Raw genomic sequence first — 17,251 nt, 5'->3', positions numbered from 1 at the left:
ATAAACATTTCTTTGTCAGCATTTTTTTTTTCACTTTGGTGAGATTGCATTTGTGAGTGAACAGTTCCATTTGCTTCTGTTTAATCAGTTTTATATGTCCCAATCCCATAAGCTAATTTCCCTCCAAAAACGCAACAGATGTTTGCACGCTACACACACACACATGCACGTTCACCCGATGATGGCGAGGTCTGCACGGCAATATGCTGCTCACTTGTGTTAAAGACCCTTGTTGGTATTCCGTGCATGGCTGCTGGATGAGGTTAGCAAGCGGATCACATCTATTACCTTGCTAATTCTGCAGCTTGGCCTTTGCATAATAAGATGAGAGAGAGAGAAAATGTGCCGGGGCGGGTGTCGAGGAGAGAAACGAGTCGGGGTAAGCAATCAAAACGTGTTTGCAGTGGCGTCACGAGTAAATTTAACCATTGTAATCTCACAACGGAATGGTAATTGAGTAAATTAATGTTTTTATTTCTTCTCACTTTGACTCCTGTCTGATGATAAATATAACGGTCCCGCTAATGGACGTATTAATCGCCGCCGATACATTGAGCGTGGAAATGACAATTTTTCCACCTTCTTGACTTCTAAAAGGGAAAATCATTTTTGTTGCATTGTTAGTTCTTTAAATAGAAAGTAGCAAGTTCAAATGTTGGAAAATTATAAAGTTCCCATCTACTCTCTTGTCCTCATAGTCAACTCACTCCTGTAGTAATATTTAATGATGTAGGCAGGTACTTTGAAAGATGGCTGACATTTTTATTATTATTTTTTTTTACAAAGGTTTGTAACTAGTTCTTTTAATTTCATTTTGATAAAAGGAATGCATGATCAGTCTGTGCCTTAATGGCTCTTTTAGGGGCAGCGGCTTTATTGCCATTTCATGCTTCTTACACGAACACTGCTGCTTCAGAGCATCTGAGTCAGCATTATTTTTTTAGATCTCTATTTGGCCCGACACTGGAGAGTTACTACGAAATTCTAGAATAAATACAGCCTTCCCATTTTAAGCGAGATAGCTGCTGAAAGATTGAAAGGAAGTGGACAATCCAATTTTAGGAAGGACAAAGCCGAGTTTGAAAAGGACAGTTCGCTTTCATTTTCTATCTAGGTAGGAAACCGTTTTTAATTTCAGAAGAACATCTGAAAAAAAATCACCTCGAGGTTAATGAAATCATAAATGGGCAGCTTCTTTTCAAAACATAATGATGGCCAATTTGAGACCTTACAAAATATTCAAAGTCAAGTATCACACTGTGAAAATGTCACTTGTGTGTTAAAACTAAACTTGATATTGTTTCTGGTCGACGCAATATACATCTCCATGATTGGCTGGACCCTGAAAATAATTTTATTGTTCTATACTGAAGATTTAAGTGAATTTTCACAATAGCTATCTCAGAAGGCACCAGTTGATTGGCTTAGAAAATTTACATAGGTCTTTGAGATTGATTGTGGAGGATGATATCTGATGATAAGGCATGGAAAAGACAAGAAGACAAAGGAAGTAAGCATAATTTAACATGTTAAGATTTTTTTTTTTTTTTCCTTTTGGAATTGGTTAAACCGCAGCACCCATGTGCATCTGGCCTCGACTTATCAACTGACTGATTCAAAGCAATCATTGGCTCGTATCGATCACATGGATTTGACGCTCACCTCTCTTATTGTCTCGACCTCAGAAGGGTTTCAATCTCAGGTTCCTGTCTGGTTCTATAAATTGGCAGAACTGCTCCTCACTCTGCAGAATAAAAAAAAAAAAGCGCAATCATTCATTGAAAAGAAACTAAATGAAATAAAAATAAGTCTTGACCAAAATAGAGTGCATTGACTTGAAAGGCAAACAAAGATAATGTAATAAATACTCAAAATGAGAGTGCCGTGCCAAATGAAACCAAAGGAAGAAATGTGAAAACTGTGGGCATAACTCATGATTACAGGCAGTAAAACCAATGGAGACCCATCAGCAGTAAAATATAGCCAGCGGGATGATTAAGCTCATTTTCCTGTGTGCCAATCTCTCTCTCTCTCGCTCTCTCTCTCTCTCACTCTCTCTCTTCCCACCTCTATCACATTCAACACTTGGACGTGTTTCCCTCTCTTAAAAAAACAAAATCATCAGGCTTCTCTGTGAAAACAAGTTTTGTGATGCGCTATGAGAGGGGTGATGTATTTTATTCATCTGAAAATATTTTGTGGGATTCCCCAGGGTTGAGTTCTTTGACCCCTTATGTTTAGTTCCAACTTCATGTTAACTTTTTTTGATTTTTTTTAATTGTACAGATACACAGATATTCCAATGAGAGTGAGAATAAATGCATCAGTAGTGTGAAAAAATAAAAAAAATAAATGCAATGAGGTAAGTACCGACTAAGTGGTTGTGTAAAGCTCATACAATTGCAAACAAATTGCGGCAGCAGAGCGCCTTGTGCCACACGACTTCCCCTCATGAAACTTTCAGCAGCCATAAATGATTAAATTTGGAGCAAGTTGTTTGCCCTTACATAAATGCATAACTTTGTCAGCCAAATGTCGCACCGATGAAAGCTAATATCACCCTGCCAAATTTTCTTCGTCATTTCTCTCGTGAGCTTAACACACCCACCTCCGGATAGATTCATGTGTTACAAGGCAATTTTTTTTCATGATCATCACATTCAAATCCAGCCAATCTTTGATTATTTTTTTATTTTTTCATGACTGATGGATTTTAAAATTAATCTCTCAAATTTAACGTCAAAATGAGTGATTTTCTGGCATCGCTTGGATAATAGTGTGAGCGAAAACAGTGAGTCATTCCTCTTTGGGGACAAGTGAGCGGAGGAGGAGGCAGAGAAAGGGTGGACTGATGACAAGGGAGAAGAAAGGTGGAGGACAGCATCTTATGAGGTTATTAGGTTTTAATCAATATGGTATATGGCCAGAAGGTGATTGGAAAACAAACCTAATCTGGAAACTAATATGTCTCCCGAGCTGTCTTGCCTGCCGCTCATCTGCTTTGCTTTTTATTCTCCATAGCATGCACACCATATTTGTTAATTCACTATTTAAACAGCAAGAAAAATGCAAATATTAAAAAGTTGATCTACTAAATTGAAGTAATTAAAACTCACGGGAATCAAATTAATGGCAAGCGTTATTATAGACTGCAGTTTTGCATTCTCCCCTCGGAGACACACAATGCTTAAGTATTAAGATGACAGAGCTAACTAAGATTAGTCGGTGGTGACATTTACTCGAAGGCACCACTCGAGTACCCCCCCCCCCCTCGAGAACACAATGAAGGGCATTCAGAGTGGCTCAAATGGAAAGCTATCCACAAACCTTGAACAGTAGATATGCGCTACTTTTATGAATTGCTACCATTTTGTTATGGTTTGCACAAACACACTCCCACGTTGGAGGATAAAAGTCAGTACATACGTTGAGCCTGAATAGTTCATGTCGTCACATGGCTTGCAGATTTCACATTTATGTAACTATACATGACATTTCGGGGGATTGCTTAATATTTTATGGAGCCGTCTCAACTAGAATCATAGATGTTGTTTGTGCTAGTCTTTTTTTTTTTTTTAAACTACAATGGTTTTGTATGAGAAGAGATTTAATGCTGCCATGGACACTTGCAGAGTTTGGAATAATTTTGCGGGGGAAAGTGGAGCAGAAAATGTATTACCGTATTTTTCTGACTATAATGGGCATCTATTTTTGGAAATGGAAACATTGAGGGAAAACAAAGCAGGACAGCAAGTGACTAAAATATGAAGTGTGCCTTGTAATGGGAAAAATAGGGTAATTTGAACTGATTTGTATTTCTCGTGCATATTGTTGTGCACAGATGTGGACGTGACAGTGCCTTTTTTTTGCTTGCCTGCACCGCCAGCGTGGCACAAGCCTCTTTGCACGTGGTAACGGAGCTCAAGAGATGGATGCTGCAACAGAGCATGACTAAATATTTCAGCAGAGCAGATGGCTGGGACGTTTTCCATACTCGTGGCAAATGGGAAAATATCTACAATAGATTCTGAGCTCATTTTAGGACAAGTTTGCGGAATTGCCATTTGGAAGCTGGATCAGAGCACTGATGGTTATATAATTTCAGTTGAAAATCCATTTATTGGAATCGGCCTTTCAGGGCAGCTCGGCCAATCTCGGATTTAGATGGTCACAATGAGCCGTTTGAAGCTGTAATTTGTTGTTTTATTCTGATTTGTAAAAGTGAGCCACTTGCCATGAATATAATGTCGCTTGAAATGATGTGCTAAGAAAAATAATTCCGCTTTTGGCGAGATGACTTTTGTAGATCATTTTGAGCGTGTTGGATCAATATATATTTTTTTTTGCTGCCGTACTTGTCAGAGCTACAAAGAGTATTTCCTTGAAGGCCTTGGAGAAATTCAATCAGTCACTCTTAACGGGTCAGATCATTACACACTGCAGCCGGCAAGACTTTCTCTTGCGGCAGGTTATCTACTTACTGGTTTCAGATGTTTTCACCCCCCCAAAAAAATTCAACTTCAATATTAATAATTGAATTTAATCGCTGTAGAACGAAATTTAAAATGCGGTGGCTCAGCAGGATGACAATGAATCATAAATAAGACTTTGAAGATGACTGAACACGTTGCCCACTGTTTCCTTTTTAAGGTCTCTTATTCAATAACAATGCAGGGGGGGCGAATTTTAGCCATTTTAACTTTCTTTTAAGCAAAGTATCGGCTATGGCAGGAAAAGGCAGAGGAAGATGATGAGGGGAGAGAAATGCATTGAAAAAAGTTAAGAGGCTGCAAGCAATGAGTCAGCATTGGAAAAAATGAAACGATGGGGTGCATTATCATCAAGTGCATTATCGTTAGTGTAGCTGCAACCTCCATCCATTTATGTTTAAATTATGAGCATCAGTAAAGATGCCTTTTTACGCCTAATACCACTCACCCATTCTGACTTACTCAGCTAAGAAATTTACGAGGCAACTTTTGTTGGCATGGACAGCCGATGGTTAATAATGGAAATGAACGACTACAACAAAAAAACTATCCCTGTCTCGTGACAGGTTTATTATCGACGGTAAATGATTGAAATAATGAGGCTGATTTGTGAATTAACTATCAAGGGCAACGCTACAAATTATGTTTAATAAGCTGAGTTAATATGATATCTGTGTTTAATGTATCAAATAGTGAATGATTGGGCCCTATGGTACACTTGCACGTGTGAGAGAATTACCAAGTACCGATCATTTGTCTAAAGCAAATCGTGTTGAAATGATGAAAATTCATATTTTCATTCAAAACGAAAAAAGGTAACAGGAAGCTACTTTATAGTTCCCACTGGAAAGTCCAGGGCGGGGTTGTTCGTGTTTTAACAATCCACAATGGGCCTCATTTATCAATGTAGTTTTCATTTTCTGAATTTGTTTCTCAGAAGGTTAAGTAGTATTCATGAAGAGTTCTTGTTGCAGGATTATTAGCATATATTCCTCTCATATTGGAGATGTGTGTAAAGGGATCAGTGTTCATCTCACGTTTTTTCCTCAATGTGAATATGTGAAATGCATACCTGAGGACCACTTAAGGACATGAAACAGAAAAAGGAGAGTACCGTATTTTTTGGATTATAAATCATACAGGACAATAAGGATTATATATTTCTTTATATATATATTTATAAATATATGCTACATATAGATTCTATACCGTATTTTCCGCACTATAAGGTGCACCGGATTATAAAGCGCACCTTCAATGAATGGCCCATTTAAAAACTTTGTTCATATATAAGGCACACCCGATCATAGGGCGCATAGAATAAATAATTCAACATTGCTCAAACGTTACTGCAATCACAATAATGTAACACTCGAAATAGTGAATACAACAACAATGTACCAATAACTCAACGTTGCTCAAATGTTAATATCACACAACACACAAAATAAACACGTAAAGCTTACTTTAATAAATTAGTCCTTATCCACGAATTGGTCCATATATAAGGCGCACCGGATTATAAGGCGCACTTTTGAGAAAATTGGAGGTTTTCAGGTGCGTCTTATAGTGCGGAAAATACGGTATATATATTATTCAGTGACCTAAATCACAGTCATTTGTTCTGAAGTGTCAGTCCAAAAACCGCTTTGTTTATGGCTAATAAAACATTGGTAAAGGGCAGAAATGTCAGGAGAGAAACTGAATAAAAGGTGCTTTAAAATGTAATTTGATCACAAGAACTGTTGACAAAGACCCAACGCCTTGTGTCCAAACATGCCATTATTGATCCCAGGGAGATTCAGTGTTGTGACAACACACTGACACGCTGCTTTGACCACAGTTTAATTTCTTTCCCCCCGTGCAAACTAATGGATATGTGGAATGACACCCACCCTAATGGATTCAGCCTCGGAGATGGCGTGCAGAAGGAGAATATGCATTTTGTATTCCCTTGCCCTCTACAAACTCTCTCTAAAAACTCATCACGTTGCAACGCATTACAGGAAGGTACCATCCGGCATAAGGCAACCTTTAACAGGAAGTCATTAGCATTAGCAGCCCCATAGCGCTGGGTTGATGCCAAAGTGACCTTGCTGGCTAATAAACAGCGCATCCCGTTTATCAATTCACGGCAACAAACCGGTGATGCACACATGCCAGGATCACGTAAGCAATAAAGCGAGCTGCTTTATTTGACCGCACGCCAGTCACCTGGAGAGAATGAACCACTTTGCAGGCGATGGTTCTTAACACGTGTAGACTGTCTTTTATTGTGATCGCGTCGGGGATAAAACGTCAAAGAAGACATCGCAAAGGGCGAACGGGTCAAAGATTGCTTCGGGTGACTGATGAAATGTGTAAAAGCAAGAAAAGTGAAGTAAAAAAAAAAAATAAAAGCCCGGACTTCAATTCCCCCTACTCCGAGTGGAGATTGATGACCAAACACGAAAATGTCATTTGCAGTGATTTTTGCAAGGCAATAAAAAGCTTCGTAAAAGTAAAGCAAACTGCTTGGAGAGCAGTTCCTCGGTCACTACCAAATGAGATGTACTAAGACTTGGTAAAAGGATTGACTTTTTTTTTTTTTTTTTTTTTTTACCAAGCCCTAGGAGTATATCATTTAATGGACCTCAACAGATAACACATTTACAAGGCGGGAAAAAAAACGGGTTGGACACCAAGAAATAAGCGCAAGAAAAATATTACATTAAATGCATCGGATGTGCTCAGTAGTGATATAGTGGTACACTGCAAAATAGAACATCCAAGAACATTTATTCCCTTTTTTTTTCTCATTATTGAACCAAGGTCTCTTAGGTAAAGCGAGTATTTACCCTTTAATACTGTCGCCGCTTTTATAATATGCGGAGGTGTCAAAAATGTCTACAGTGAATTGCCTGATCGCCTGAAATCCAGTTTTTTTTCCTACCTCCTCCCAATTGTCACGCGAGGCCTTTTAAAAACATATTTTCCAAGATTGGATTTCACAGCCTTGCTAAGAAAAATGGCTGCTTACAGCCCTGACTAAACATAGTGTAGCTGCAGTATGCAATTCTTTATTTACGATTATTTATTATGTGTTGTAGAGTTACATAAGGTACATTTACTACAACATGCGGGATTCGGGGGGAAGGCAGGGGGGCTCCATTCGGCTTATTCAAGGAAGCCTATGTTCTTATAGCCTGCTAGGAAAAGAGCTAATGAAGTAATCCATAGTCATTGCTCAGCCATCACCCTTTGTACGCACTTAGTTGGAATCATGTCCAGCGAGTGTGGCGGAAAGAAGCCAGCGAAGGAATTAGAAGTACATTAGCTGCAGAAGAGGTCATCATAGGATACGGGGGGGGTTGACCACGGGGGTGTTTTAAAGGACGAGGATAGCGGCGGGGTGTCATTAGGGGCGACTGTGGTGAACTGTAATTGCATCTGAAAGATAATCTGAACAGTTATCGATTTTCCATTATTGATGGGGAGGGGGTACATTTTCTTTGTTATGCTCTGCCGGGTGGCTAACAAGGAAGGTGGCACGACAGAGAAAGTTCAGGCGGACAATAAGAGGAGGTTATGGCCAGCGGGGCAGGCGAGGAGGCTTAATGTTGCCATAAAGTTCAATATTATCACCCTGACCGGCTGTCCAGGGAGTGAACCTGTAAATAAGCGACGCAGCACATGCTCTCACTAAGGATGCTGATTTAAAGCTATTTGCTTTGCTGGCCTATTTATTTTGCAAGATAGGGCAATATACAAGAGACAAGGAAGGGCAAGGGGTCTTGCTGGCCTGATACAACATGAAACACAGCAGTGCGACTGGCGGCAAAAGCCAATCCCCAGATATGAGAATGCTTTAAGTTTTACGACCCCCCCCCCCTTCCACCAAACTGAATATAATTGCCCTACAAGGGCATTCTGTCTTTCAGCTTCATGATGTGAAATGAGGAGGGGGGGGGGGGGGGGGGGGCAGAGGTGGACTGATGAAGTGGCTACTTGGGAGCGAGAGTTTCATTTGTATGGGTGTGTTTTTTTAAAGCACACATAATCCTCTCATCATGAAATCACACCTCTCAAAAGTGTCATAATAATTTTTACTTCATATGAAAAGTCACAAGACTTGCTGCGTCAGCGCTTAAGTACATCCTGAAGGTCAACATGTCGCCTTCGTGTTGTTGCATGAGACTAGCGTGATTAGCTCTTGTCACTGTAAATATAAATTATTCCCCCCTTTGACATCTCAATCTCTGTGAAATGTGAAATGTGTCATCGGAGCCGCGAGTGATATATATTATGCATAAAATAAGCATCGTTAGGATATTCGGTGAGGCTTTATCGTTTTTACTCGAGATGGCCACCGCGGCCCAAAGGTGGCGTTAGGAGGTCAGAGTTTGTTTTGATCTGTGTTCAGCTTTCTAGAGGTCAATCGCTTTTAGCAATTACTCCATTACTCCCATTGGCACGTTTATCCACCGGCAGGAAATTGGAGTGTCTCTCATCTATCCATCATTGTGTGTTCTTCACCGGGTCCGAAGATTTTTCAGCGCACGTTTGTCTGTCTCGCAGCTTGGAGGTTGGCATCAAAAATTCATGTGGAGATAGAACTGCAGAGACAGACGAGAGTGAGCGAGGAGGACTCGAATGACGGCGAGATGGTCTACATGCCAGATTTGGAAGTAATTGTGTTTGCGACATGAAACGCGGACGTTCAGAATCCGCTACAGAGGTGAAGGCATCATGAAAAGCTTTAACGGCTGGCGGGCATTTGTCTTTTAAAAGGTTAATTACATCTAATCGGAGTGGGAGACGCTGTGTCACAGAAAGAGACGTTAATAAAGGATGGCAAGGTAAGGGAGCAGTCTTAACGGATGAGCGGGATCTGCCATCCGCACAAACAGGACTGGTGAAAAAAAGACGAATCAATCAGAATGTAAGAAAAGGAGTTGTCGATGAAGACTTGACTTGAATAGACTTAAAGCAACAATATGTCGTAAATTCATCCAACAATAACCGTTTTGTGAATACATTGATTTATGGTAAAGAGGTTTTGTTACCATGGTAACCACGGAGCTCCAACTTATTGAGATAAAACAGTTTTGCGGGAGTATTACTCATCAAAATTGGAAGAGAAAATAACCAATCACAATAATATACAAATAAATATTGTATCAGGTTTTCGGCTTAATTTTTAATATAACTGAAAACAAATGTTCAACAGGTTTTTAATACCGTCATTACCATTAATTATTTTTAATGCCAATTCGTTTTTCTTTTTTTGCAAAATCCATTTAATGACTTATAATGCTTTTTAATAATCGCTGGAAGGCAAAATTTAAAAATGAACAAATAAGCAACGTTTTTTTGTCCCTTCTGTTGTCATATTCTCCCAGTGTGAAAATGATAACAAATCCTCACAACATATTCAAACGCAAATTACGGTGACTTAGGGTACATAAAAGTAACAAACGTGTAAAATATGAATACATCACAGTGCTTGTTATTTTTTTTTCTGTACGTGTTCTAGCACAAAAGGAATACAATCAAGCTTAATATTGCATTTGGTTATACAATAGCTAATCTTAGCGTTGTGCAAATATGTTCTTACTTAGAGGGTATCTAAATTATGATCTCAATGGAGATTTTTCGTAACAAAGGCATTTATGTCTTTGAAACGTCAAACCCAATTCCCTACGCCTCCTCTGAAAAGCAAGCCATCTGATAATGCCTCAAAACCTTTGGGGTAAAATACTGCCAAGAAGTGAGATCCAAAAATGAGTCGGATAATAAAAGCAACATAAAAGAACGAAAAAAAAATCTGTTCAAACATAATATGAAGAACGTCCCTGCATTCCTTTTCAACGCCAATGCAACAAACAAGTCAACCCGAACATATTGCAAAATTAACACCTAGCAGGAAGCAAGACCTGGTTCTGTCAGTGTCCCCGAGTCAAGTCTAGTATCAAAGACGACAAGATGTGAGTCATCTGTTCCACGGTGAGGCTTTTGTTTGAACTAGACTTAGACAAAGGAAGTGATGGCTGTGAGACAACAACGAGGAGACGGCTCTCTGCGGAGAAACTAATCTTCTTGATGGTATTATCATCCACTCATCAGGGCCGCTATACCAGTATAGGTCACGCTGCTCGGCTCACCGTGACAGCCGGCGTCTCTAAGTTATGAGCATCTCATTACTGGTGTGTTTTGCAGTCTTTTGATGGGTAAATAGTAAAACCGGGTAGGGGGGTATCAAAAGCTAACGCTGACAGCCATTGCATTGCCTCCTGCGTAATCTGGATACGCATGAATGAAAAAAAGTATCATCACCTCAGCATACTGTCATATCTTTTTTTTTATAAAGAAAAGCTGGCTCCATTTTCAATTTCCGATTTGTATAGTTGGAGATTGAGATCGTAATTTGGATTCTGATGTGAGTAGTTGCAGGTATCGTGGGTAACGTATCGGGGGGGGTTTCTCCGCAACTTGATTTGCACCCACTTCAATAGCTGAGCTGAGGAATCAGCGAGTGTAAAAGTTCATCGCCTCTGGCAAAATCCAGGTTGCAATCTGACTGGCCGGATGATCGAATTTTATGGTTGCCGAATTCCAGATGGAATGCATTGTATATGTTGTGGCACTGCTCTTGTAGTCCTTGCGGACGGTCTGGAAACTCGATCGCTCGTCAATCCATCCTATGAACTTTTTATTTCGACAGAGAGAGTTGAGGTTATTGTGTTTTTGTCCTTTACAAGGCAGTGTGTAGAGGGACTGGACACTAATCAGGTTTCGGGAAGAACCCTGATGATACCGAGGGGAATCCTTTCTCAATGTTTATTTTATATCGGCTAACTTGATACATCTATTGAGAAACGTTTTTCACAAGCAAACATATTTATATTTTATATTAATAATTACTGAATGGATGTTTGCAGTTTTATAGGACAAAATTATAAGATGGATCTTGCAACAACCTCTTGGGACTTATCAATAAATACACATTTACAAATGAGAGCCAAGAGTTGTATATAAATGTCTGGCTGTCTTTTTATCCATTTTTTTCAGTTCAATAAACAATATTGTAAACTTTGTGGAGCGACGTGTCATATGGGCAAAAAAAACTAAACAGGTATATTACGTTGCAATTGATCATATGTGTTATCAATAGGACGAATCAACATGATTTATTTTAGGCTGAGGCAGATTTTTAATTACAAATTAATTTGCAGATCAATTGAAAAATATAGAATCCATGAAATAATTTCATCAAGTAATCGTATCGGCACATAGTTTTGATAAATACTCAATTGTCTTTGTGTTCAGCCTGGAAATAAAGAAACGTACATTTAATTGACTGAACGCATTTTTAATGAAGTATTCTCCAAGTGCATCCAAATTTGAAAAATGCAGTTTGGAAACGCTCTTGTGAATATGTCTGTCTTTTTTGGCAAGTGTGTTTAGGTCAAATCAACCGTGATCTTTTGTACTTTGTTCTTGGCTCATTGACAGAGAGCCCATTTGGGAAGATGCAAATCAGGAGCATTGTCAGCGCTACTAATTCAAGGCTGCTCTTCTTCCAAACCTTTTCTCCATAGAAGAAGTCCTGACAGAGACTAATGTCGCAAACAGTCAGTTCCACTCAATGGTCATTGAGCAATGTTAAGTCATACAGTTTCGCTGACTCATCAAGTCTTAAACATGGTTCCTAAATAAAATAAAGCCAATTAACTTGGATTCGTGCATGGTAAAAAAATGAATTCTAAGGGAGGAAGTTGTAATTTGAATGGTTTGAAATGAGTACCGTATTTTCCGGACTATAAGGCGCACCTAAAAACTTTTCTCAAAAGCCGACAGTGCGCCTTATAGTCCGGTGCGCCTTATAAATGGACCAAATTTAAACTGGCCCGAAGTATTGTGTCATGAAATCAATCATAAGTGGCTTGCTGAAGACTATGAATCATGAATCAAAAAGACTATGCATCATTATTTTGTGATTATAAAGTAATTTGTTGCGTCTGAAGTTGAAATAAAAAAGATGATTTGATTTGGATTAAAAATCTGACATGATGCATTAATGGTACGCCTTATAGTCCGGTGCACCTTATATAAGGACAAAGTTTTACGCCTTATAGTCCGGAAAATAGGGTACCTGAATTTTAAAAATATTGTCAAAAGCAATTTCAATATGGACTTAGAGTGACTCAGTCATTCATATCTGGTTCAAGTAAATATTGAAGCTGAATTATGTCACAAAATATCCAGGCCAGCAAGAGTAGTGACTAAATCCATGACATGACTAAATCCCTGCCTGCCTTCTAAACGTTGCGCAAATCAGCCATCTTCAAGGCGAGCCACAGGGTTTTAATGGAATTGTCTTTTGGGATTTGTTCACGCCGCCAGTCGTGTTTGAGGCACGGAGCACGTCAAGGGAGAAAAGATCTCTTTGAATGTCGGCTGAAAGAATACACGCTGCCTCAAGGGGGAAACGGCGAGTCCTCTTATTTCCTTCCTTTAAGCGTACATATTGCAGATATCACACCTTGAGCTCTTCTGTTGCCGAGTGTATCAAAACTAAGTTTGCAAACGTACAAGGTAAGCTTGTGTGACAAATAGATCAACTTTTTGGAGACTTATTTCAACAACTTTTTACAAAGTACTGTTTGCGGAAATATCTCACAGGTTGTAGCTCTCCGAGTAGCTACAGCGCTTTCAATTCTAAAAAAAGAAGCGTGACCAAAAAAAAGTTTTTTTTTTCATTACAGAAATGCTAATATTGAAAGACTCCAAGCTTTTACTGTGACACATTCTATGAATTCATAACTTGATGTCATGAATTTTTATCACTGCAGAACCACTGACTTGCTCATGTTTATAGAAAGACACCGCAAGTGATGAGTCGGCCGTAAAAAGGTAAGATAATTAAAGTTCCTATGAATTGAGACTTTTTACTTGCAAATAAATGGCTAACGTGACAGATACAAAGAGTGCAGTAAAAAAAAAAATGGTGACATTGCATCGCTTGCCAATTCTTCAACTGTGTCAAAGCAAAGTTGGGCCAGCATCTTCTCATTTGACCCTAAAGCATCACAGCATGGTGCCCCACTTAGCTCTCACTGCAAAGCAATTATACACCACAAGTTCCCGGTGTCGGCGTCAAATCGCTGTAGTTACAAATAGGGCCTTTGGGTCACATATTAAACTGAGGGCAAATTATCGGTAATGAACAGAGTCGTGATTATCATGCCCGACGTCTATTGAGCTGTCACGATGACGTGCGATTATTTTTCTCTCGTTATTAGGAAGCCAAAGCTTATGTTGCAAACAAAAGCTAGCGTGAAGTCTTCAACTTGTAATTACTATGCCACTCTTATGCTTTGATCTACAAATTTGTGAGCTTTCTTCATGCATGACTTCACTGATAAAACATTTTGCGGGGTAAAAATGGTCCAAGAATGATCATTTATAAAGTTCATGCACTAAGAAAAAAAAAACTGTAGCACCAAATCCAGCCCGCTAAAATAAATAAATAAAACAAATCAAAGAGGCTTCAACAACCTAATGTCATAATCGCTTCCACTTCATCAGAGCGCTGGAACCGCCACCGTGACGGCTCAGCTCGCTTACCCAAGCGGCGAGAACACTCAACCATCCAGCCTCATCAAGCCTATTTATCAGAGTGATCGCCTTTAAAGTCAGCTCTCCCCATGCAGTCGCCCTACTTAAAGCCATGTCGTGTTAGCGCCCGTCGACGCTCTCCCTCAGTCACTCGGCCGCATCGCCGCTGTGCTTATTCTCTCATTACACGAGCATCGACTGGGCCTTGGTCGGGATTAATGGAAGCGGATATTTTGTCAAAATGTATGAACGTCTCCATTTGAGAAAAATCAGGGTCATTGCGTAACTCGCAATTATCAACCAGCACCACTTTTGCTTTCTGCTGGAAAAATGAGGTTAAATGAGGTTTGCTTGAGCATTCAGACACATTTGGAAGCAATGGCTCGTCTCTTGACGTGTTTGACTTGATATGAATAAATATTGTAGAAATTATAAAGGAAAAGTTGGCAATTGATGTCACCGAGACCAAAGCGAAGAATAATTTACAACTTGGACAAACTCGAGGGCCGAAAGGACTTCGGTTCTAAACAACAATCACACCGCTAGTAAAAGACAAACCCTAAAAATCGCACAAGGTCAAATAATTTATGTGGGTGTTTGGATAATCTTGCGTTCATCACCTCTAACCTCAGGGCAAATTGCACGCGGGTCATAAAAAAAAAAGCAATCCGTGTAATAATCAGCAAATGGAGGTAAAAAGCAATTTCCTAAATAGTGATGCGATAACGTCACGGTGAGTATAGGAAGACATCGTAATGATCGAAGAAGCCTCCTTGTGTGTTTGGCTCAAGGTGAATGTGCTCGAGACGCTTCTTTACAGAACCTTGAAATAGCATGTTTTATTCAAACGAACTCTCCACATTAGGATTTACATTTGAATTGCTGTATTTTTCATACTCAAAGGCACGTTGGTTGATAGAAGCGGATAATTTTGCGAAATTTCCGTTTATAGGTCAGAAAGTGCACAGAGTAATAGAAAAACATGTTTTTACAGTACTTTTCTGACTACGTTATTTATATATTTATTTTTATATTTATTATTTACAATATGTTGTACTTTCATATGATTTATTTATAAATATTTTTATATTTATCTTTTGTATTACATCATACAAGTAAGAACTGCCTTCCATTTCCAGATCTATTCACATCAAGCAAATCAAACTGAAAATGCACAAAGCACAGGCCTTAACAATTATAATGAGGAGAGAAATAATGATTCAGATGGAAGATTGGTTATTGAACTATCGAACCTCTTCTTAATGCACGTCGCGTCCCGCTAATTGTCACGAAGGATTCCTCAGCATTTCCAAAGGCTGTAATTATTGATGATTTAGTGGGCTCGCAAATGACTATGAATTACATTGATTTCTGGAGGTAAACAAAACTGAAAGTTGCATATTAAATGTCTGACAGAATTACGGTTCTCTAGAAAGACATTTTCATTTATAGCGTTTATATTGTTCCGTGTTACAACAATGGTCACAAAAGGTTTGGTTACAAGGCCCATGGACTTTTTTTTTTTTTTGTCCACTTGCTTTTCTCATTTTTCATGACACAGTTTGCTGTGGGGAACTTCATGCTTTGTAAATGCCGAGTCTTTTAATGGATTCAATAGTGAGCATCCTTCATGCGGTGACGGATCCAGTTGCCTTGGAGCCATTTGTGGAACATGTCTTCAGAACACGATTATACTGGAACTTCAATAAAGTAACAAAATTGGACAATTTTTGCTAAAAATGCAGCAGAAAGGTGTTAATGTAAAAACATTGCAAGTTGAATTGCAGTGAATTATGGAAAATGAAAGAAAAATGAGGACAATTACGAGAAGTTTCTATGTAGCTCACTGATGCTATGTAAAATACTGTATTTTCCGCACTATAAGGCGCACCTAAAAACTTCCAATTTTCTCAAACGCCGACAGTGCCCCTTATAATCAGTTGCGCCTTATATATGGACCAATATTGAGCTACTACAGCAGGCGTGTCCAAAGTCCGGCCCACATATATCTAATATATGGACAAAGTTTTAAAATGGGCCATTCATTGAAGGTGCGCCTTATAATCCGGTGCGCCTTATATACGGACACAGTTTTAAAATGGGCCATTCATTGAAGCTGCGCCTTATAATCCGGTGCGCCTTATAGTGCGGAAAATACGGTACTAAAATTATATTAGCATAGAAGTGCAAGCAACCTTTTTTTCCACTCGACGCCCTCTTTAAGTATGAAGTTCAACAGTGGAGTAACTTATTTTGTATTTCCATTTTGTAATATTGGCTTTTTGAATGTCATGGCAAATGCCACCCTGTCAATTGCATTTAAGTCAATGTATGTGGCCTTAGTGAATATTTTCAATTGACTTGGTCATACGATTTTCACAGGCAGTGGAAAATATAGACTTCAAGTAAAATGTCAGAGTTTTTTTTTGATATCGGACAAAAGAAGAGTGCACCGTGGCGGAATATCCTTGAATGACTCCAGATGGACGCTGTGGATTATTAGACTGTATCGTGACATAAATTGAGTCGTGATGGGACTGTAATATTTTTCAACGTGGGAGGAAACCCTGAACTCCGAGATAAGCCATGAGGGCTTGACATTTGCAAAAGTGTCTTGAGGGAGGACCTATTGCTCTCAGTGTGGAGGCTTGTAGACATCCTTGGCTGCCCTAATGATCCATATTCATCTTTAGCTAGTCAAGCACCGATACACAATGCTCACGTTTTTTTTAGATCCCCATGGGAGCTGACCTGAAATATTAATAAAGCATCTATTTTTTTACTGATGTACAGCTCTGTGGTTACTTCTAGAATTGAGTCAAGTTCGGTTTTCGAATTGTTTTATTTTACTTATTGATGGATTTAAAGTTTTACAATATAAAGCTAGTCACGTATACAAAATGTGGTTCTCTGAAGATAAATTTATAAATGCATGCATTTATTTTCTATTGGCTCACTGGAAACAGTGGTGAGCTGAATTGTTTGCACTCATCACATGTTGGCTTCTGCAGCTTCTCATTTTGTTTGCAAATCCAAATATACCGCAGCCAATTCATCTTTACCAGTGGGGTGGTAAATTAAACTTCAAAACTTTAGGGAGGAGATTTGTTCAATAGTATATTGAATTTGATGTCAACACTATTCAACAATGTCGAGCACAA

General features: G+C 39.0%; 1 long non-coding RNA gene across 8 annotated transcripts in view; it reads right to left on the bottom strand.

Moving 5' to 3' along the window:
- LOC148380051 (uncharacterized) overlaps nucleotides 1-17,251 on the bottom strand; it is a 67,509-nt gene that overhangs the window by 15,796 nt on the left and 34,462 nt on the right. For 5 of the 8 annotated variants that reach the window (XR_015854792.1, XR_015854791.1, XR_015854790.1 and 2 more), the window contains one exon: nucleotides 1,663-1,744. The exons of the other annotated variants lie outside the window; for them this stretch is intronic. This is a non-coding gene — a long non-coding RNA (uncharacterized LOC148380051). The remainder of the gene's footprint in view (nucleotides 1-1,662; nucleotides 1,745-17,251) is intronic. 8 annotated transcript variants of the gene reach the window in all.

The sequence above is a fragment of the Syngnathus floridae genome, chromosome 21 (genome assembly GCF_059516105.1).
Source record: "Syngnathus floridae isolate MCC-2025c chromosome 21, RoL_Sflo_1.0, whole genome shotgun sequence".
Taxonomy (NCBI): Eukaryota; Metazoa; Chordata; class Actinopteri; order Syngnathiformes; family Syngnathidae; genus Syngnathus; species Syngnathus floridae.
The sequence above is the reverse complement of the archived record's forward strand: the minus strand, read 5'-3'. Positions and strand labels throughout refer to the sequence as shown.